This window comes from Poecilia formosa, unplaced genomic scaffold (genome assembly GCF_000485575.1).
Source record: "Poecilia formosa unplaced genomic scaffold, Poecilia_formosa-5.1.2 Scaffold157, whole genome shotgun sequence".
NCBI classification, from domain to species: Eukaryota; Metazoa; Chordata; class Actinopteri; order Cyprinodontiformes; family Poeciliidae; genus Poecilia; species Poecilia formosa.
The window spans coordinates 921,543-944,923 of NW_006800096.1; the positions used below are offsets into that span (position 1 = coordinate 921,543).

General features: G+C 37.5%; 1 protein-coding gene across 1 annotated transcript in view; it reads left to right on the plus strand.

Annotated features, from left to right (window-relative positions):
• Positions 1-468: 468 nt before the first annotated feature.
• The window catches only part of LOC103146371 (ATP-binding cassette sub-family A member 1), a 209,605-nt gene continuing 186,692 nt past the window's right edge, over positions 469-23,381 (plus strand). Inside the window, exons 1-2 of the mRNA XM_016677511.1 lie at positions 469-549; positions 9,406-9,541. The gene's annotated coding sequence lies outside the window, so the exon portion shown is untranslated. The remainder of the gene's footprint in view (positions 550-9,405; positions 9,542-23,381) is intronic.

The window sequence follows — 23,381 nt, forward strand, 5'->3', positions numbered from 1 at the left end:
AGAACTGGAATCCAAGTCCTCATGTGAAGACAAAGATCCCAAAGGACAAATGATGCCTGCATTAAATTAAGAGAGCCTTCTACCGCCATCACATCACCCAGAGCATCTGTGACTCTGTTTCCATAATTATTCATGTCCTGCTGTACATCGGTGCCACAGCTTATTTAGTATTCCAGCACATATACTGTCAATTAAGCTCAGTTCCCAAGATGTCGCCTCACTGGTAAGTGGATTGATTAAATTGTACATATGAATTTGTTTTTGGATTTTATGGCATGGCAATGAAATTAAAGCCGCATTCTGGCCTTTGGAATCGCTTCGTTTTTTTTTTTTATTTCCTACTTTTTTGTTGTTGACTTTTGTGTGGAATTACATGTTTTTACTGGATGCTTAATACTTCCATGTTGATAACTGGAAACCTCCCATGACATGGTTGTCCACCTTGTCGTGGTTGTCATGGTTTCTAGCCTGACAACAAGAGTGTTAATCAGAGGAGGCCAAAGGAGAGTCCGCAGGAACTGCAGAGATTTGCACCGCAAACAGGAGGCAGTAAGTCATGTTTATATGCGCAAAATGTCTTGATTGAATTGATGCGTGTTCGGATTAAGTAATTTGAATTCATTGTTTGCATAAGAACAAAATTAAATAATCCGTTGACGTGTTTAAACGAACCAGGGTTAATTCAAAAAAGAAGCACCGACACGTGAAGAGGCGCACGATTTTCCCCCCAAATAAACCACAGAAGAAGAAGAAGTTGTTCTTCCATCTGTGCTGAACATAAAAATGAATTCAAGCAGTGTGTTCGCTCTGTATTTTTCAAGCGCAGGTTCTCATAAGGATGCGAGGCGTTACTGCGCTACCTAATTAAGCTACAAGCTAAGCAACACTTGCTGCTGATCGTCCTTCATCACAGGATGAGAGAGAGAGAGAGGAAATAAACATCCTTCAAAGTTTTGACATTAACAGACCACTTTTGGATCCGTTTTGTTTCCTCGACATTGCGTCTGGCCGATGAAGGGAGTCAGGTCGACATAACGCACGCATCATGTCCACAATCTTTGTTTGCTTCAATCTGAGGGCATTTCAGGGCAACGCAGGGATACGCAGCCATTAATGCACAGCTAAGGATAATTTAGAGAGACCAGTTAAGCTAACAGTCAGGTTTTCTGGTGAGACAGTTGGAGTACCCAGAGAGAACCCCCACATTCACAGGAAGAGCATGCAAACCCAGACTGGGATTCGAACCCAGCACCTTCTGGCTGTAAGGCAATAATGTTACCCACTGCACCACTTATGTCATAAGATATACAAATTTTATCTGCCAAAGATTAGAAGTGCTGTACTGTGTGCTTGTTTTGAAATACAAATTGTTCCCTGAAAAAAAAGAGAGATGCATTTCTCCTCTCGGTTTCAACTAAAATCAAACAGCGTACTGTGCTGCTGGTAGTCCGGTGAACTAATTGATCATATCTAAATGTTCACTCAAGTCGAGCTAAAATAACAGATCATTTCCAACACTAATCAAAGTATGACTGTTTAATGGTTTTATTATAACTAACCAGGATGGAAATAATTGAGCCCCTGAGCAAATTGTTTTAAAGGTTGTTTTTTTGTTTTTTTTTTTCCCCTTTTTTGTGTGAAAGTTTCTGTTCAAGGTGTCTATTATCTAGTAACACATGAATAATTCATTCCTCTGGTACTCTAAGTAATTTGTTCCTCAGTTCAGGGTCGCTCGGCATCAAGGAGTTACAAGGCAAGCATCCAGCTATAATAAGTACAACTTCATTGAATTCTAATTCATCATTCCTCTACCAAATGCAACCATTAGAGCAAACGGATTGCTTTTTAATTGTCTGTCTGCTGCGATACTTCAGCACTTTTTTTATTGACGGTAGTGTCTAAAGCCTTGTTCAATTATGTGTCCGGCTTTATTTTTGATTTGAGGTCCACATTAAACTGCTCACCTATTGGCACCTCGCTCCTTCTCCTCCACGTATTTAAATTTTTTTCTGTTTTTTTTTTTTTTTTTTTTTTGTGTGTGTGGCTGTCAGATTAATTAAGGGTGGAGAGTTTATGGATGTAAATATTGACCCTGAGGGAATTCTTCCATTTGACTGGTTTAAATTATAATAGTTGAGTCAGGTAATGGTTACTTTTTTTCTTTCTATCTAAAGTCTGCTGGATGGTCAAACAGTGCTTTGGAAAAATATTCCTACCCTTTGAAGTTTTGAACGTTTTTTGCCATGTCGATACCAAATGTTGTTGCAAAGATTAGAAAAGTGTAACGTCATGCAACTTTGTACAACCACTCTGCTTTCATACTTTGTAGAACCAACATTTGCAATTACAGTTTTAAGGCTACGTCACTGCCAGCTTTGGACACTCGATTTTGATTTTCTTTGCGAAATAGCTCAAGCTTAGTCCGTAAAATTTTGAGTTTACAAAGCGTTTTGGAAGATATGTGTTATTTTCCTTCCACATCCTAAATATGTGTTGCTTTGTGTTGGCCATCACACAAAATCCCAATGAAATACATTGAAATGTGTTGCTGTTACATGGGAAATTTGGGAAGGTTGAAAGGTGTCGGAATACTTTTGCCGAGCACTTCTTGGTTTCTTATGGGATTTTTTTTTTATTTTATTTTTTTTTTATTTTTTTTTAAGATAGCTGTCTTTGTAGCCTGTAGGTGCTGCTCTGCGTGTCTATTGATCTCCAAACAACTAATAACTCGTTTATATGCGACATCATGTCTCCGAGGCGTGTGCTGCAAGCCACGAATGCAATCATCAGCCAGCGTGATCTTAATTATTAAAACTCCGCATTCTTTATTAGCCTAATAGTTCTGGTTCAGACCCTCGTGCGGCAGCGACGCAGGAAGCCAATAAACAGTTCATCAAACTGGCCAATGTGGAAAAGGAAACTGCGTTTAGCTGCATGATTAATGGGGTCAATATGCTACCGACGTGGGTACGCTGAAACATGTCATTTTAATCATAGCGGCGCTTGTTCTGAGGCAAATTATTTCATTACCATTTCCAAGCGTCTCTCGCCTGCACTGCAAAAAGAAAGAAAGAAAGAAAAAACAAAAGCTCAAGCACCGCCTGCTCAAGGCGTAGAAGTTGTCGAGTGCCGAGCTCAAAAAGGAGAAAGTCTGTCATTTCACGTGGCTTTTCCCCTTGAGAGTGGAGCCATAATGGCAGGGTGTGTACGACGTTTTAGCGTGGAAACAGCGTGCCATCAGTGTCGGAGCTTGTGAACTTTTCATTGTTTTTTTTTTGTTTTTTTTAATGCGCTGTCATGTTTTTTTTGTCAAGTGAGCCTATTGATGTAGCTCTTGTAATGTCTTTTGTGTGTGTTGACACAAGTTTCTGCACGCGGTGCTGATTAGACGAGTCCAATATAACCGCATTGGAAAAATGTTTTTCTTCACAGGCTGCCTGGCAGAAATGGCAGCTCATCCGAGCACTGGTGTATTTGTCACAAGTAATTAATTTCTCCTTCCATAAAAAAAAAAAAAAAAAAAAAAAAAAAAAAAAAAAAAAAACGCCCACTGGGATGATGGAAAAGGTGGGTTCATTAACCCTCCTCATCCGAGCTTCCTGTGGCACTTTACAATGTATTGGTTGCTGGTCTCTCCAACCGTCCGTGACAAGAAAATGTGCAAGAACGGAAAGTCTTTTATTCTAAAATGGCTGTTTTGCTTTGGGAGTAAAATGGATTTGTGTGGCAGCTCAGTCCAAAAATTTTCAGATGCTTTCACAGCCCTTTCACACTCAATTTCTTCTTTTATCCAAGACACATCCAAAGATGTCTTCTCTGTTTTTATGGTGTTGTTTTTTATGCTCTTTCTCCACAACATTGTTGTATTCTCTTCTTTGTGTTTCATTATTTTCTCTCAGTTCCTCTCATCCATTGCTGGCTGTTCTCTTTCCATTTCGAAGTGTTTAAGCTTTATGTTCTAGAAAATACCCATGGCTGTCAAAAAAACGTTGCTATGTTGAATAGTAATGGTAGAGTGACAGAAGGAAACGGCAGGGGCGAAAAGGATTTATGGGTGGTTAATAATTTCAGGTACACTGTACCAATAAAGCTTGATGCCGATTCATCTGCATTAACTACCTCTGCACCAAAACGACTGAGCTGAACAAAAGTGCTAATCAGGTCTCTTGTTTCCTGCATAGGAATACCTCTCTCATTTTATGGCAGCTGGAAGTTGTCCGCATTTGCAAAATTTGCAAAGCCCCACTTCACGTTTACTTTAAAACGTTCTCATTAAGGGCACGATTCATCAAAAAACACGAGTGCCTTTCATGAATGCTAGTTTCACTTTTGCACGATTTCTGTGCTGGTAAATTCACTGCTAAGATTATTTATGTATTTTTTTAGCAGTGCTAGCAAATACCACAGGTGTGCAACATAAATAAAATAAATATAGTTGGTAATTTATTGACATAGTTTTCCTTTATTCATGGTTTTATTTTCCCTTCCAAGAAAGCAGAGAGAAACTTGTACTGAACCTGAAGCCCCCAAAACCGCAGACGTCTGCTTTGAGATTTTAGTTTAGTTTCCTTACTGTCCAGTTTTTTGTTTTTTCTTTTCAAATTTTGCCCCACAGCAAGAAAGAAAACCAAGCTACTCGGGCTTCCAATTAAGTCATGAGTGAGTTAATTTCTCCCTTTTCACGATCAGCCGTACGTAGTGAGAAATCACAAGAAGCTTATGGTTGGATTGTTAAAAAAATGTGAACATTTTAAAGGGATAATCCTGCCATTTTCAACTAAGCATGTCCCATTCCTGGAGGTTTTGGGGTTTTTTGTTTCTTCTGTGTTTGTATTCTGATCATTTCCTTGTTGTTTATTTACATTCTGTAGTTCTTGAGGTACCTGTCCAATTCTCTTGTGATATTTTCTAATTTTCTTTTCCTGTTTTTCTTGTTTTGTTTTGTTTTCTCCCCTTCGCAGCTGTTCCCCATCACCTGATATTCTGAATCAGCTGTTCCCCATTTGCCTCTGATTACTTCTCTCTCCCTCGTCTCAGTATGTATGCTCATCGGTTTTCCTTTTTCATGACTGGATCCTTTTGTTACACTGACTATTTGGTTCCTTGCCTTGCCTTCACTACTTGTTAGCCTGTAAGTTGTTTATTTTATCACATTTCTCCATCTCATTCACAATTTTGTTCAGCAATTGGGTCATTTCAAACAAAAACAAAAAAAAGACTAAACAGTACTCTACAGGGTAAAGAAAACTAATAAGTCTGAAGAAGTAAAAAAAAATACCTCTTAATATTATTGTCATTATTTCAGTTTATTCGTCCTTCATCTTGATGCAAAATAGAAGATAAAGTCAAATGGAGTAACTTCTCTTGAACAGTTGATCTAAATGAAATACTCACAGCACACATGATTTGTCATCATTTGAAAATCATGTTGTTTCTACAAAGCACCGGGTCGTACTTTCAACAGCATTTCCTGAATTCCACCAAGCTTCGCAAAGCCCATTTATTGTGAGCCTTTTAGCTTTCCGTATTCCCAGCTGTTGCTCTTTAGTCGCCACACATCCCTGGAAACCTGAAGGATTTTTATGCTTCTGATTAAAGAGGAGCAGGCAGGTCCTCGTGCACCTGTGTGACAAAGCATGTCACCTGTTTTGTTAGCTTTGCAAAAATACTTTAAATGTCATAATTAGGTACTTTTTTTTCTGTTTTTGTATTCATAGTGAATTCACCATGCTGGAACGAATGCATTTATACTTTGCATTTAACAATATATCATTAAAAAAAAAAAAAAAAACTTTCCTAAGACGGTTAAAGGAGTGACACTCAAATGGCATCACACCAAACTACGATGACGTTTCTCGGTGACTGACACACAGCGTGTTAAGACTCGGTGCGCTTGCTGTCCGGCCCAGGCTCGGCTCCTCGAACAGTTATACATCTTCACATTCATCAGAGTGATCCCCCTTCCCCCCCCACCCACCCTGAGGCTGCCGAGAGAGCATCAGACAGATTCTGAGGACACCATGCATGGCACCATTATCAGAGCCCAGTAATGGATTCCCTCAATGGTCAGCCTGTCACGGTCAATGTTTGCACTGACATTTCATGTAAAGTTCTTCTCCCTCGGTGAAATATTGTATTGCTGCCAGACGGCGATCATTTCGCCAAACTGGTTGTCATTGTGTTTGTCCTATAATTTCGCTCCTTGTCCTCTCAGCCTGTCAGTTCTCAGGTCTTAAGATTGCACTTATTTTTCTTCCGTCACTTAGATGCACACAGATGCGCATGGAAAAATACATTTATGGATTTCCAGTTTAGTTGGAAGCCCTGCTCTTTACTGATGCGACCTATTATTGGTAATTTAACACATCTTTAGGACATGAATCTCCTCACCATTCGTTTTGTTTTTTTGGTTTTTTTTTTAGTGTAGATGCATTAAAACATACAAAACAATTCTTCCATTTTTGACCTTAGTCCCAACACCACTAAACATTTAAAGCACAGATGAAGCGTAATTGTTTTTGAACTCTTCCCATGGACACAGTGATCCCCAAAACGTCATTGTGTTGCTCATGCTTCAGGAAATCCCCCACAAGCATCACAGGTTTGACATTATTTCATGGTACAGACAACAGAGGGTGACATATCCAATATAAGAAGAGTGGCAGGGCTGTATTTTTTTTGTTTGTTTTCCCTCTAGCCTTAGAATAGTGAAAACAAAATGTGGTTGAAGCGTGGATCCGAATTTGAAAACGGCATTCTAGCAAGGCAAATGGCTGGTGTACATCTCCTCTGTGTACGTTGGTGTTATTAGAAGTCAGAGAGGACACACATCTTGAATTTGGAAATTTAAAACGCCTGCAGGCAGATTCAATAGATCTTTGCAAAGATCTTCCATTACCGTTAAATTGTGTAAGCATGTCACTTAATTAAATGCATAGTTCCGACATAATCCACAAACGGAAAGCGGTATGTTTGAAAGTTGCAATTTCCACCAAAAGAGCTATTAGAAATATCAAATATTATATTATCGTTTTCTGAGACATATTTGCCGTATTTACTCAATCAACACTTGAGCCACACATTGTACATTTCTTCAGAATTTCTTCCAATCAGTTCAGCGAGGTGCCACTAATGTTTAACTAGAGGTCCTGATCCACGTGGGCACAATGGCGTCACACCGTTGCCACATGTGCAGATTTGGCTTCTGTACATTCATTATGGGAATCTCCTGCTGTGACTCGTTCAAAAGGTGCCATATTGGATTAAGATCTGGTGACAGTTAACTTATTGTCTTGTTTAAGAGACCAGACTGAGATGATTTGAGCTTTGTGACATGCTCCATTAGCCTTTTCCCTGCTAACTTAAGACGGACTGGACCCATGCGTCCATGTTGTTTGCACCAAACTTTGACCCGAGCACCTGAATTTTGCACCTGAAACGAAGACTCATCAGGCCAGACGATGTGTTTTTCCCTGTTCGCAGCTGACGGTATATAGTATATGGCTGCAGTGGTTTTCTGCCACTGCAGCCAGTCTGCTTTCAAGGTGTGACATATTAGAGGTCGTAATTCCATGTTTGGTTGTAGCGGCTGTTTATTTGGGTCTTTTTAAATAAATTATTATAAGTAATCTCACATTTTACAAGACACTTACCACAAGCTAATGGAAAATATGGTTCATTATAAACTTGACACAAAACGATACAGATAATGAAGCAATGAGGGAAAAGTGATTACTTTTATGATTATGCATCTGCAAAATTCACCCAGTCGGCAAAATTACAAAGAGAAATCAAGAAATTCGTGATGACTGGTACTCTGAAAAACATCGCTTTCAGAATTAAGTGGAGGGAAGGTGGGACAAACTGGGTGAACTGACCCAGAGATCATTAAGTGAAAATAGATAAAGAAAAATAATAAGGGCTGCATTGAAAGTATCAGCAGACATGCAAAAAGCAGGACAAAGCGGGCCGCTGTGTCATCCTTGGTCATTCTCCACCTCCAAAATGGTCTTTTTATTCAATAAAAAGGCTGTTTGAATGTGGCCAAGGACTGCAAAACAGCAGAAAACATTTTACTCCAAAATGTCAGCATTGGCGAGAAAGGAACTGCAGAGAAATGTCATAATTTGTATAACTCAATGCCACACTGTTCAGTCAGATGGAATCCCACAACGCATCCCTTAATTTGTAAACTGCATGCAAGAAGTGACAAGTTCTAAATCTATGAAATTCCTATGTGCTTGTGTTGTATGTTATTCTTATTATTCTTAAGCTGTTCATCAGCATCTGTCATCTTAACTTGTAACACAGAGGCTTTTAGTCAGCTTATGCAGCCTAATTTAACTCTTAGCTTCCAGTCAACTTCCTGCCGGGCAGAGTGTGTCATGTTCGAGCAAATAACCTCAGTAGATCAATGAACCAATTTTTTTATTTATTTTTTTTGTTAAATGTCAATCAGACTTTGAACAGAGATCATTTTGGGATCAAGTGTAAATCCCAAGGTCAGAACTTTCAGAAAATTGTTGTCGCCCGGAGCCTTACTCTTTGAAAGGCGAGACACGCTCGGACAAGCAGAGCTGTTCTAATAGTTATGGGATGTCTGCTGTTTTGTTTATGTATTTGTGGTGGATTACAGTCCCTTTTGAGTAAAGTTTACATAATTAGTATTCAAGTCTCTTGTAATTTCTCACATTCTGTCGCATGGTAATGAAAAACCTCAAGGTTTTCTAGTGAGATTTTATGTGACCGATCAACAAAAATGCTGTTTCTGTTCATGTTGTTGTTGTAAATGATAATTTTTTTTTCTAAAATTTTAATCAAGAATTTGAAGTGTCATGCACAGGTTATGCATCTCCGCTCGGTTGAGTCAAATGACTGACCTACCTCTTCAACATGCCTTCACGTTTCTCAGAGACCAAAGGAATAGCAAGCCATTCATATGAATCAGGTGTGTTGGAGAAAGTTGCATCTAAAACTAGAAGAGTCTCATTTCATATTTCTATCAAGGGGGGGGAAAAAAGCCAAATTTCTGGCAAACTGCTATGAGAAGCCTGCAGAGAGAAACCAAAAAAAATGTATGACTTGACTCATCAAATTTGAGGCACTTCCACCAGAAAGTACAGAAAATGTGTGCAGTCTTCTTAATATGATGAAAGTAAAAAAAAAAAAAAATGTAAATGTGTGTCTGGCATGTAGCAACAGAATTGATTCCAGTAGTCCTGATTGATGGACAACAGAAAACCTGTAGTCTGATTTCATACAAATATTAGTCAGTGAGGAAAAGAAAAGGTGACGCGTCTTTCCACAGTTCACGTAAGCGATTCATTTTAACGGCACGTGTAATTCTCTGTAAACCAAAGCGTTGTGCTGGAAAACCCAGCACAGCTCTGTTCCGTCATCTCTTAGGCACGGGTCCTTATTAAGAGACCAAGGCAGCTCCTGCAGACGTCCTCGAGCCAGTTTATCCACCTTTTATCGACGTTTCTCTCATGCGGCGAGGTGAATCACAGAAACCTCTTGTTCTCAAATATGGCATGAAAAGGTACAACTCAATTTCCCCGTAATCCCAGCTTTAGAGCTGAGGGCTGCAGCGTCACACCGAGATAAGTTTTTTTGCCGTCTCAACGGCAAAAAATTAGGTAATTATGGAAAATGCACCTCAAAATTTCAGGAATACAGATTTTAATGCATTTATTGAAGACACTTTCCAAGTAGAGAGTGCTCAAATTAAAAAGAGAGTATTTGTGAATGTGGGAGATGGTACGAGTTAACCGCTGATTTGCTATCAAACTTGGTTGCCCTGGATCTAAAGGTTGTCTTTTTTCTTTTTCATTTTTTTTCTCCCTTTGATTTCCTCTGGCACTTAGTCAGCATACCACGATGACATAAACGCTTTGACTTATGTGAATAATATTTCATGTTAATCCTGAAGTATTCTAATGACTAAGCAAATACTTTTATTCGATATAATTTTTCGCAGACCTGATTGTGAAATGCACAGTACGATTTTACAGTTCATTAAAATGTCGTTCCACTTTTGCAGTTTCTAGAGGAATCACATTCTGCAACACTAAAGTTAACATAATGGTATCAGTATATCTAGCTGTTTTCTGTGCTACTTTTTTTTTTTTTTTGTTAATCAAACATTTCAAACTTCTGTTTCCAAACTCCCAGTCTTGGGTGTTTTTTTTATAATTCTTCAGACTAATCCTAAAAGACTTTACAACAGTCAGTCAACCGTAGTAGCCAGTTGGTCTGCAGGCAGCAGGATATTATCTTCTGATACATTCATAGAACTTGTCATAATTACTCCACACTAAAACAGTGTTTTAATTGCTTGTGGAAATCATTAAGAGATTATAATTTTGTATTTGACTGATTATTAATTACTTCCTAATGAGTGTGTTTTATAATTTCTTGATGTCTGTGAGCCAAGATAAATTAATTTTACACATCATTAAGAAACTTGCTTCCTGGAGAACATTAGACAATAATATGTCAAATACTCTCTTTTTAATTTGAGCACTCTCTACTTGGAAAGTGTCTTCAATAAATGCATTAAAATCTGTATTCCTGAAATTTTGAGGTGCATTTTCCATAATTACCTAATGTTTGCCTGGTATTTTTCCATGTAAAGATTCATCAAAATGCTACTAAAATATTTGACAGGCAAATTATTACTTTTTTTTTTTTAAGTTGAGCACTCTTGCCTGTCTTGAAGTTGATTAAATAGTTGTTGGAATTTAAACAGTATTTCGTTTATTTCAGCCTTGGACATGAAAACATGTTTCACACTCCTTTCACACCATTAAACTGATGGTTTAGATTTAAATGAAATACCATTTCTGTGGGGTTTTTGAGGACAGTTGATCTCAGACTTCCAGGAAATAAAGTTGAAAATAATTTAGGTTATGCAAAATTTGAGAGATTTATTTATGATCATTACACTTCTCTTACTTTTGTGTTAGACAAGTAAAATGGTTCAAATTAAATCTCTTGTGGATTAAAATTCAAAATATATATTTTTTCTTTTTCTTTTTTTTTTTCCAAAATAGCCTAGATTTTTATTTGCCTGCATTGATTCGACCCAGATCTTTCCATTTCTCTATTCTCTGCCAGTCCTCTTTTTGGATTTATTGGTATGTTTTTGGTCATTTACACATTGCAGAGTTCAGATTTGCTCTTTATGTTCTTCCCAGATGACCACACATTTTCCTTAAGCACCTTCTGTTGCACAATAGAGTTCATAGTGGGTTTTACAATGATTAACAGGCCACATACTGCCGCAACAAAGTGTCCCCAAACTATGACACCTTCAGGCCTATTCTTTGCTATTGCTATGATCTTTATAAGTTTGGAAATTGTATTTTGTTTAGTGCCAAACGACTCCATTCCTTTTGGTGCTCAAGTAATTGGATTTTTGATTTATTTGACCAACAAACATTGTTGCAGATATCCTGGCCACTGCCTGTATTCAAAGATTAGCTCCTTGCACGTTAAACTTCATGTAGTCTCTCTTTAATTGCAGACTCGTGCATTCTCTTGTAATTGGTAGCAAAGTACAACTTTAGCATTTCTAGAGACTTTCTTTTAGCATTTTGTTATCTATTTGGATGAATTCACTTGCACTGCAGACCTGGAATTAGTTGCACTCGTTCTGAATGTCCTCCACTTGTAGATTATTTTCTGCACAGCAGATAAGAGTGGCTGACTTCAAATTCTGAAATCTCTTCCCAGACTCGCAAGCAACAAACTAAACACATAAAAGAAGAAAATATTTGAATGTTGGCACTCTACAGAGATTAGTGAGAAAACAGGCCTCGAGCTTTCAAAAGTATTGACTCTAAATCTGACTAGTTTTCTGGGAGTGTTAACTAACTCTGTTCATTTACATGACTTTGCAGTAACTCCACCCCCACAGCATCAACACTGTAGTAGGCTACACCTGGGGAAAAGTGTGCTTGATTTTGTCTGGCTTATCTAGTAATAAATATATTTGTAGACGTTTTGTTAGTAGGCTCTAATTCTGATCGTAGAGTCGAGGTAAAGTTCTGTTCTTCAAACCGAGGTCATTCGGAAAGTTATTTAAGAAGGCAAGACACTTATCAGAATAAATCCACGGAAGCTCGTTTTAATAAAAACCTAAACAACCTCTTGAACTTGTGCATGTAGAAACGCAAAGGTTAAGTACTGCCCATAATGTAAGACAACATCCTATCTTTGCCTCACCTCCAAAAAGCAGAAAGACGCATGTTAACAGCTCATTTGGCAGTTGTACTAATTGACAGTAATACATGGCCATTTCTGTCCAAGTTAGTGTTTCCTCTGAGAACATGGCCTGCCATTAGCACTCTGCCATTTTTCCTTGACATGGGCCCATAAAGAGTGGTCATAGCACAGTACTCACCAAATTAAAACACTAATTCATTTTGAAGGCTTTACAATATGATAAAGTTTGAAGCTGTAAACAGTGTAGAAAGTAGGGACGTCTAATGCATTTCCTTATTAGAATTCCTTCATGTTCAGTAATTAGAATAACTCTGTCTGCTGGTGGCAGCTTTTCATGTCCAATAAGAAAAAAAAAAACCCAACAAAAAAAAACAATACATTCATGTTTCAAGTAATAATCTGAAAGGACTACTGGTTTTCACTCTTCTTTATTTTCTACAACTTCTTTTAGGAGTCATTTCTTTTGACATGACTAGGTATTCAAACAAGACTCAACACAAAAACATGAACATAAAATAATGTTTTTGAAGAGGGGGAAACAAGATGAAAAAAACAGACCACGAATAAGACGTTCTTTTGTCTTAAAAAAAATAAGGGTGGGAGGGTTGGAATTGTTTAGCTTGAAAATTCAAAGGCTTTAATACATTCATTCATTCATTTTTCCACTATTCAGGAAAGAAAAAAAAAAGCCTTTATTTTTGTCTCGCTGACCTTCAATCGCAGCTCACAATATGCCCAAATACTGCTATCGATTTCCGTAAAACAGGACTTGAGTTTCTCCGAGACACAAACCAGGAGCATTAATCAAGCCTCTCTTTGTTCGAGCCTCAGACGTATGCGGCCATTTGTCGTGAACGATCACTTTCCCCCCAAAACGCCACCGCTTTTGTATATTGATGTCGTGCCACTCTCCTCTGTTTAAACAGCCTCTAATGCATGGCACCATTCGTTGTTTTAATAAGGCTTTAGAGCCCAACATCCAGTGATCTCATCATCCTTTCTGATTTTAACGTTCACTCAGAGACGCAAGAAAATGGCCTGCGTTATCTCCAGAGACATCGCAGGCGCAAGCTCCTCCACTGATTGGTTCAATAGAAAGCAATCGATACGCAATCATCATTCTTTTTTGGCTCGCTGAAGGAATAATTTGGTCACTCTTTCACATTATTGGTAGCTTCAGTGGAAGTGGACGCACAAAGCCGTGGACACAACTGGAACATTCGGAAGAAAATAAAGCAGTCCAGTGCAACTCCCAAACAATCAGTGATGCTATTGTTTAATAGTAAATAAAGCACTTGGAACTGCCTTGTTGCTGAAAATGTACTATATAAGTAAAATTACCTTACCTAGTTTCGCATATTGTATAAATCGCTACCTCCAGTTAGTGATTTTGAACGCAATCCTTTGAAGCACATTCATCTTGGAGCATACAATCATTTAGTTTTGTTAAGATACGCATGCATACATACATACCTTCCAGAAAATGCCACGTCAACCTATTAAAATTTTAAGTGTTTTCTCATTTGTTTATCCCTTGTGTCATTTTGGCTTTCCAAAAATTAAAAAAAAAAACAAAAAAAAACAGATAAAGCAGACAGTCTCAAGCTTAAACTATGATTAAAAGCAGAATAATATTTAGCCGCATCAGTTGCATAAATTTGAGAAACCCCACAAGAAATTCAAACTTGCTTTTAAAGTTAAAATGTTCTTGCTTGTGTGATCGTTTCGCCCTGAAGAAAACGTCTAATCGGCACATATTGCTCAAGCGGAGAAGCAGAGATTAATTTTACTGGAACACTTCATCACAGTAGGTGATAATTAGGCGCTTAGAAATTTTTTTTTAAAAAAAGGTTAAAAAAAAAAAAAGATTTTGTGTTTTCAAAACCGAAGCCATGTTCCCATCTGTGGACTGACCGGCACTGTGACTCAAGGCCCAAGCTTACGGGTTGTTGACTTCTGGAAATGCCAAGGACATAAACTTCTTACCCAGCACTACAAAATGAAATGGACAGTATACGGGCTGCTAAAAGCTCCTATTAAGTCAGTACAGCTCAGCTCTAGTTCACTCTTTCATTACTGAGCCGTAAAATAATGAAAAAGGATTGATGGATCTATATAGAAGGCTACTTAAAGCCATTAAACAAATACGCAACGTAAAAGCATTGCAACATGAAATGAGGTTGAGGTAAGTATATTTTGAATACTAACATCAATAAACGTTTTTGCCAGGAAGCAAATTAAAAGTTCAGTGAATAAATATTAATATTTAAGGCTAGAGAGATTAAAAGGGACAATTGGACTTTGTTGTTTATGAGGTTTGCGGAGAAGTCACGAGTAGTCAATATGAAATAGAGCTTTAGAGCAAATAGATTGTCAGAAAAATAAATGGTCTTCTGCCATGTTGAAGCATCTTGTATTTGTTTTGTATTAATCTCTACAAAATTTTTCATATTTTGTCCCTTCACAACCACAAACTTCAATATCTTTTAATGTGTCTTTTTGTGATAACACAAGGAAGTACATAACTGTGAAATAATAAAAAGGTACATAATGACTTAAGAGACCAAAGTCTGTACAAATAAAAATCTAAAAGGTATGCTTTGGATTTGTATTGACCTTTATTCTGATTTCACCTAGAGAAAATACATTGCAACCACCCAGAACATATTTGGGCTCCTCCAGATAAGACTTAAGTTGACGAAAATGTGTCATAGATTGGACTCTTGAAAAGGAAAAATTATCGCAAATGTACAGCTGCAAAGATTTAGAGACCAACAAAATTTAGAATCTTCGCTTAAAATAGAAAATTTATGTTCTGCGTCTCGTCTGACTGAACTTGAGCTATTCTGAAAAGAATTGGCAACAATTTTCGTCTCTAGATGTCTGAATCTGGTAGAGAATTGAAACTGTGGCAAAAGGTGGCTCCACAAAATGCTCACTTTTTTCCCCCCCAGATATTTCTCACGTAAATATCTTGAAAAGCCGCATATAGATTCAATCAAACAATTCCCATTTAGTTTTAGTTATCAGATGGTTTCTTGTCAGGGTATTCTTAACATGTTCTCACACTTTAAAACTTTGTTGTGTTCACATAAACCGCTGATGACATTAATTTGGACATGTTTCAACATGGCAGAAACGCAGGGAGTATCATCTACTAGGAGGAACGTAAGTTACAGCCTTTTCACTATAACAGTTTAATTTTAACCGTGCCTTCAGAAGCATCCAATAAACGAGGAACCAAGATTGGCTAAATTACTGTGTATTTATTTTAATGGGTGTTGCACACAATTTATGCTTAACGTCACACTGCCTTGCTAATGCTATTCAAATGTACACCTGCCTTACTTTTGCTTTCTTGACAGATTCCGTATGTAATTTTTACAATGTTAGACGTTGGCGTCCCTTACATTGACACTGCTAGTGTAAGTTAAAGAGGGCAAAAGCAAGTACTGCAGATTATATCAGGGCAGATTCGAGCCCCATCAATATGCAGGCAAACAACCAGGTTGGAACTGTTGTTCCTGTGGTTCTCCATGCGAGAGCAGCAGCAGGTGCCACGTCTGGCTGTGACCGGGCAGACGAACCCATTGATCATAGATTAAAATCACGCACCGGTGAGGAAAAAAAAATCCTATGTTTAACTGGGTTCTTTAACCAATAAGCCCTGTGTTTCATCTAAACTTCAGCAATTAACTTGATTACTGTTCATGAGCTAAAATGGGAAATCTGCATATGCAGAAATTTTTGTAAGAATTGTCTTATTGAGATTTTGACATTATTTGTACTTTCGTATTTTGGAAAAAAAAAAATAGAAAAGTTTTTTTTACTGGAAATGTCTTAAGGGAAATAATAAGAATTGCTCCAACTTTGCCAGTAAAAACTGAGCACAACAACTCTCTCACACATGTAATGTAACTTTTCCTCTGGTGTTTTAGCATTAGTTACCTTAATTCAGGGTGAAAATCTTCAACATAGTCCGTCAGATCACTTGGGTTTCAGTTTGCCTTTGGTTTTCTTCGTTATTGCAACTCTGTCTCTACAGAGCAAACTCCTTTACAACTTATTAACTGTGTAATTTTTAACCTTTGTATGCATATAAGAAATGTACCAATTTAACCTTTTGAATCTTACAAATTTATCACAGAAATACCTCAAAGCTGCTTTTTCTTCTTTGGTCTAATTGGCATGTGTAAATAGCTCTGCTGTTTTTTGGTTTTTTTTGTTGTTGTTGTTCTTTGTTTTTCTCTGCACTATGTTCTCTCTGCAGGCTATGTAGCATTAATGTCAAAACAGACTACCCAAGTTTTTTTTTTTTTTTTTAAAAACCTATCCCTCTTTACAGTATGTGTGGGCTATGTTGGCTGAAGTCAAAACAAATGCAATTTTAACCAGAGCCAGCAGTCAGAATCAAGCTACAATATCTGTTGAGGAAAGCCATTATTTGTTTTCCCTCAAGTTTTCTGCTTTTCTCTCCTTCAGGATGAATTTTCACTTGCTAAGAAAGAAGTGAAAGCCACACAACCGGCTCTAATTCTGCAGCGCTTCTCATATTTTCAGTGTCCGTAAATTTATCTGAAAGAAGAATCCGATTAGCATAATTGCTGAATAGAATAATTCACAAGTGACTGATTGTGAGCACAGCTACAACTAATAAAAACATTGTTATACTCAGTAAGATGAATGAATATTAATATAAACGGTTCTAAGGAGATGCCCGATATTGGCTAGAACAAAGTATTAAAAACAAGCTCACTGACATTGTCTGGAAAGGCTTACAAAGTCATTTCTAAGGTTTTAGCACTCCGGTGAATCAAAGTTAAAACCTTTCGATCTGACAAATGAGCCTAATTGGAACACACATTAATTTTTTTTTATTTTTTCATTTCATTGGCTTGTCCAATTCTCTGCAGAATACCTTAAACATGTTTCAACATTCTTCAGCATTTTCTTCCTTCAGCAGTGGAGCCTTGTGAGGTGAGGTTCACTGGTGTTTTGTGACCGTTGCTAAAACTACCTGTTATTTCCAGATTTTTCTAAACGCTCTCTGCAAGTTCCCCTGGGCTCCAGGACAAATCTTTGAAATTTGTATTTATTTTATTTTATTTTATTTTATTTTTTTTACTCCACTGTAAATCTTACAAGGAACTCTTAACCATTATTGTCTTTCCACTTCAAGATCCAATTTCTCTTCACTGGAAATTTCAGGAGTTTAGAACTGCAGTCAATGTCCGGGCAATGACCAGGACACTCACACAGAGATGGTATGTCGTTCTGCCTTCACAAAGACTTTGAAGTGGCTTCCATTTGCTTTTTATTCTTTTCTGTTGACCTAACCCTAAACCTAACCATTTCTACTGTATACCTAACATAAACTCAATTCACACCTTATCTCTAAGCCTAACTTCTAACCCCAAAAACAACACATGGGTCCCCACAATGTAGTGTGTTTGAAAAATGGTCCTTACAATGTATAAAATACAAAGACGCACACACACACACATGCACATGAGCCTAATGATGCAAAACCTCCAACTCAAACTTTGTTGCAAATAAGTCATTCTGTGCTAACTTTTCATTTCTTTTCTTTTTTTTTTGTTCACTTGGCCAATAAAACACTGTAGGCTACAAAATGTTTTTACTGTTCCTCCATTGTTGTCTAGAAGATAATGTCACTGTAAATCACAGGAAACATTGGTACTCGTGTGAGCAGAGGAGTGGAATAAAGTGTTAAAGGGCTCCATTGGGGAGTCTTCTCACAACGTGATTAAAGTACAGCTTGGAACAAGCCAAGGCTGAAGAGAATATTTCACCCGGCTTTGTTTAATTAATCTGTCTTTTCCTGGTTACATTTGGGGGCTTTATCCAAAATGCCCTATTAGTTTTACTTTTGCTAATCTTTCTCCTGGACACTTTAATCCGCACAGTTTACAAATTATTTCAATCACTGCTTTCCATTTCAGAATAGGAAATGGCTCTCCCAATTACTCAATGTACAAGTCCCAGGGAGGGTACATGATTTATAGATGATGAACTCCTTAAAGGTGAAAACCAGCTAATGAAGTGTTTGCCAGGAGGAAAATCTGCTTTTCTGATGGATTTTCGCTAGTTTCCCTTACTTACTGAGTGCATTAGGCAAGCTTCTGTTCACATTATCCTTTGAAAGTGGCACTCTTCTTCTTTTTTCTTTCTTTTTTGTTGTTGTATATGGCAGAATAAAAAGGTTTACTGACCTGGGAACGACAGACGTACTCCACAGCACTGGCACGTTCGAGCAGCAGCACTTCATTAGCTGTAGCAATTACTTTTGAGAAGTCAGTCTTTCACCTGGGCTCCATGAGCTCAAATGTGTGTAACTAATTGAGAGTCTGGGCCCCCAACTGAAGTACAAGTCACACTGACCCCTAAGTGATTGCAAGTACTGGAAAACTTAGCTTCTTTGAAAGGAGCATTAAAGGTGACTGTTTGGCAAGAGTCGTGAAAAACAACTTTGTATATTTGATTGCTTTTAGACTTTATCTATTCATTGTGCTGTTTTTGGAAAGTCTTTGTAAAAATCATAATTATTTTTATTTTAGACTAATTTCCAGATCGGGGCATGATGTGTTGCTTTTTGAGATCTTAAAGATGACTCCATTTTAATTTGTTATTTTTTTTTAAAGAGGCTCCCTGGAAGTGATTTTCTTATTCTACATGTTTGACAAGAATGTGGAACGTAACATTTAACTCAGCTTTCCAAAAGGTAAGGGATCCTAACATTTGCATATGACCAAGTTGGATAAAGAAGTTGAAACCATCACTTGGAAACTGTATTCTGTAGTTTTCAAATTAGTTTAATGATCTAAAATATGGTGAAAAAAAAAAAAAGAAATCTACAAAGACGAAAATACATTTTCAAAGCATTGTACCTACATTGCTGCATATCCACTTATACTACTTTGGAGTTCAAATTTTAAAATAGCTATTGACTATAAAATGACCCTAAAAATAGAGATACGGTATGGTTTAGATTTAATCATATTGTGTTAGAATGGCCTAGTCAAAGTCCAGCTTTGCTATTGGAGGTACGCCAATTTGAGTAACTGCGTGTTAGAGACAGGGATGTTATACAGTGGAACATGGCTCCTATTGAGGTGAAATTAAAACTGCACGAAGCCAACATCTGTAACTGTTTTAACATGACAGAAGCATCATCCAGTGTGAGGTTTCTCTTTTCATTACTCGTCTTCGCTTTCAGTAAACACCCATCTCATCTACATAATTATATCCTCCCAGTGCACCTTTGGTATTATTCTTTATCATCCTGAATAATAAACTCTTAGCCCCCTTGTTACCAAATTATATTGTTGCTATAAAAGCCTACGGTCGATGCACTTAGCTGCTCTCCCCCATGTGACACATTCGGCTGAGCATCGACAGTATCATCAACACGTGCATCTTGGCCTCGTCCCTCAGTAAACAAATGAACAAATAAATGAACTTCTTACGATCCCATCTGGTCTCTAACCTCTCCGACTAATGCTTTATTTATTAAAAGAAGAGGATTAATTCAGACTAATCAGCTCAGGAACAGCCAAGTCAACAGGTAGGTGACTAAATCCCAAACTGAGACGCACGAGGCGAATGAAACGCAGGTCAGTGCTCCTGTTTGCCCTTCCTCGCTCAGTCAGAAACAAGAAGCTGACAAACACAGTCTGCTGCGGGACTAAGCTTTAGGGAATTTTCTGTGTAATGTACGACTCTTGTGTGCTTCCTGGTTGGAGCATTGCCGTGGCTACAGTCACCACAGTGTTCTCAGCTGAGGCCATTTGCATATTTTATGACTGTGGGTGAAAGAGGACGGCGGACACAGGAGGACGGCACGTGAGTGAGAAATAAGAGAGAGGTAGTTCTCTCTTAGGTGAGGCATAAGAGGCCCCGGCAGGTAAAAACTAGAAGCCCTAGGATGTGCTGATGGGTAAAGACCGCACAGCTTGGAGGTAAGTTGTTTCTGACAGTTTGTGTTCTGTAACAGGACACGTGTTCTGCAGCCAGGCCTCCTGTGATGCAGTCTTTGGTCTGGCTGTTGTTTTTTTTTTTGTAGCTCGCTCCTGTACTCCTGAGGCTCGCTCAGGCTCTGGGCTTGGAGTAGCTGTGTATGTGTTTCCTCCCCTCCCGTCTAGACTGGAGCAGGAGATCAAATAGACTGCCTTGAGAACTGCTTATTGCATTTGAAAACGTTTATTAAACTGGTCTGCGGGCTACTGCTGTACAAAAAGAAAAAAAAAAAAAAAAGAAGGCGAAAACAAGGAAAAATAAAGCAATGCCTAATTTTCGAAAAAAAAAAAAAAAAAAGAAAAAAAAAATCACCGGAAATGAGAAAGTTACTGTTAATTGAGCGTTGGATTTTGAATGCGAGTGTATTTAAAATTTGACAGAGAGCTGGTTTGCTAATCTGGAAGCGCTGTGAGCTTTGACCCCCCCGTTGAGTTATATACTTCAATGATTTACTGCTNTTGTGAATGTGGGAGATGGTACGAGTTAACCGCTGATTTGCTATCAAACTTGGCTGCCCTGGATCTAAAGGTTGTCTTTTTTCTTTTTCATTTTTTTTCTCCCTTTGATTTCCTCTGGCACTTAGTCAGCATACCACGATGACATAAACGCTTTGACTTATGTGAATAATATTTCATGTTAATCCTGAAGTATTCTAATGACTAAGCAAATACTTTTATTCAATATAATTTTTCGCAGACCTGATTGTGAAATGCACAGTACGATTTTACAGTTCATTAAAATGTCGTTCCGCTTTTGCAGTTTCTAGAGGAATCACATTCTGCAACACTAAAGTTAACATAATGGTATCAGTATATCTAGCTGTTTTCTGTGCTACTTTTTTTTTTTTTTTGTTAATCAAACATTTCAAACTTCTGTTTCCAAACTCCCAGTCTTGGGTGTTTTTTTTTAATTTATAATTCTTCAGACTAATCCTAAAAGACTTTACAACAGTCAGTCAACCGTAGTAGCCAGTTGGTCTGCAGGCAGCAGGATATTATCTTCTGATACATTCATAGAACTTGTCATAATTACTCCACACTAAAACAGTGTTTTAATTGCTTGTGGAAATCATTAAGAGATTAAAATTTTGTATTTGACTGATTATTAATTACTTCCTAATGAGTGTGTTTTATAATTTCTTGATGTCTGTGAGCCAAGATAAATTAATTTTACACATCATTAAGAAACTTGCTTCCTGGAGAACATTAGACAATAATATGTCAAATACTCTCTTTTTAATTTGAGCACTCTCTACTTGGAAAGTGTCTTCAATAAATGCATTAAAATCTGTATTCCTGAAATGTTGAGGTGCATTTTCCATAATTACCTAATGTTTGCCTGGTATTTTTCCATGTAAAGATTCATCAAAATGCTACTAAAATATTTGACAGGCAAATTATTACTTTTTTTTTTTTAAGTTGAGCACTCTTGCCTGTCTTGAAGTTGATTAAATAGTTGTTGGAATTTAAACAGTATTTCGTTTATTTCAGCCTTGGACATGAAAACATGTTTCACACTCCTTTCACACCATTAAACTGATGGTTTAGATTGAAATGAAATACCATTTCTGTGGGGTTTTTGAGGACAGTTGATCTCAGACTTCCAGGAAATAAAGTTGAAAATAATTTAGGTTATGCAAAATTTGAGAGATTTATTTATGATCATTACACTTCTCTTACTTTTGTGTTAGACAAGTAAAATGGTTCAAATTAAATCTCTTGTGGATTAAAATTCAAAATATATATTTTTTCTTTTTCTTTTTTTTTTTCCAAAATAGCCTAGATTTTTATTTGCCTGCATTGATTCGACCCAGATCTTTCCATTTCTCTATTCTCTGCCAGTCCTCTTTTTGGATTTATTGGTATGTTTTTGGTCATTTACACATTGCAGAGTTCAGATTTGCTCTTTATGTTCTTCCCAGATGACCACACATTTTCCTTAAGCACCTTCTGTTGCACAATAGAGTTCGTAGTGGGTTTTACAATGATTAACAGGCCACATACTGCCGCAACAAAGTGTCCCCAAACTATGACACCTTCAGGCCTATTCTTTGCTATTGCTATGATCTTTATAAGTTTGGAAATTGTATTTTGTTTAGTGCCAAACGACTCCATTCCTTTTGGTGCTCAAGTAATTGGATTTTTGATTTATTTGACCAACAAACATTGTTGCAGATATCCTGGCCACTGCCTGTATTCAAAGATTAGCTCCTTGCACGTTAAACTTCATGTAGTCTCTCTTTAATTGCAGACTCGTGCATTCTCTTGTAATTGGTAGCAAAGTACAACTTTAGCATTTCTAGAGACTTTCTTTTAGCATTTTGTTATCTATTTGGATGAATTCACTTGCACTGCAGACCTGGAATTAGTTGCACTCGTTCTGAATGTCCTCCACTTGTAGATTATTTTCTGCACAGCAGATAAGAGTGGCTGACTTCAAATTCTGAAATCTCTTCCCAGACTCGCAAGCAACAAACTAAACACATAAAAGAAGAAAATATTTGAATGTTGGCACTCTACAGAGATTAGTGAGAAAACAGGCCTCGAGCTTTCAAAAGTATTGACTCTAAATCTGACTAGTTTTCTGGGAGTGTTAACTAACTCTGTTCATTTACATGACTTTGCAGTAACTCCACCCCCACAGCATCAACACTGTAGTAGGCTACACCTGGGGAAAAGTGTGCTTGATTTTGTCTGGCTTATCTAGTAATAAATATATTTGTAGACGTTTTGTTAGTAGGCTCTAATTCTGATCGTAGAGTCGAGGTAAAGTTCTGTTCTTCAAACCGAGGTCATTCGGAAAGTTATTTAAGAAGGCAAGACACTTATCAGAATAAATCCACGGAAGCTCGTTTTAATAAAAACCTAAACAACCTCTTGAACTTGTGCATGTAGAAACGCAAAGGTTAAGTACTGCCCATAATGTAAGACAACATCCTATCTTTGCCTCACCTCCAAAAAGCAGAAAGACGCATGTTAACAGCTCATTTGGCAGTTGTACTAATTGACAGTAATACATGGCCATTTCTGTCCAAGTTAGTGTTTCCTCTGAGAACATGGCCTGCCATTAGCACTCTGCCATTTTTCCTTGACATGGGCCCATAAAGAGTGGTCATA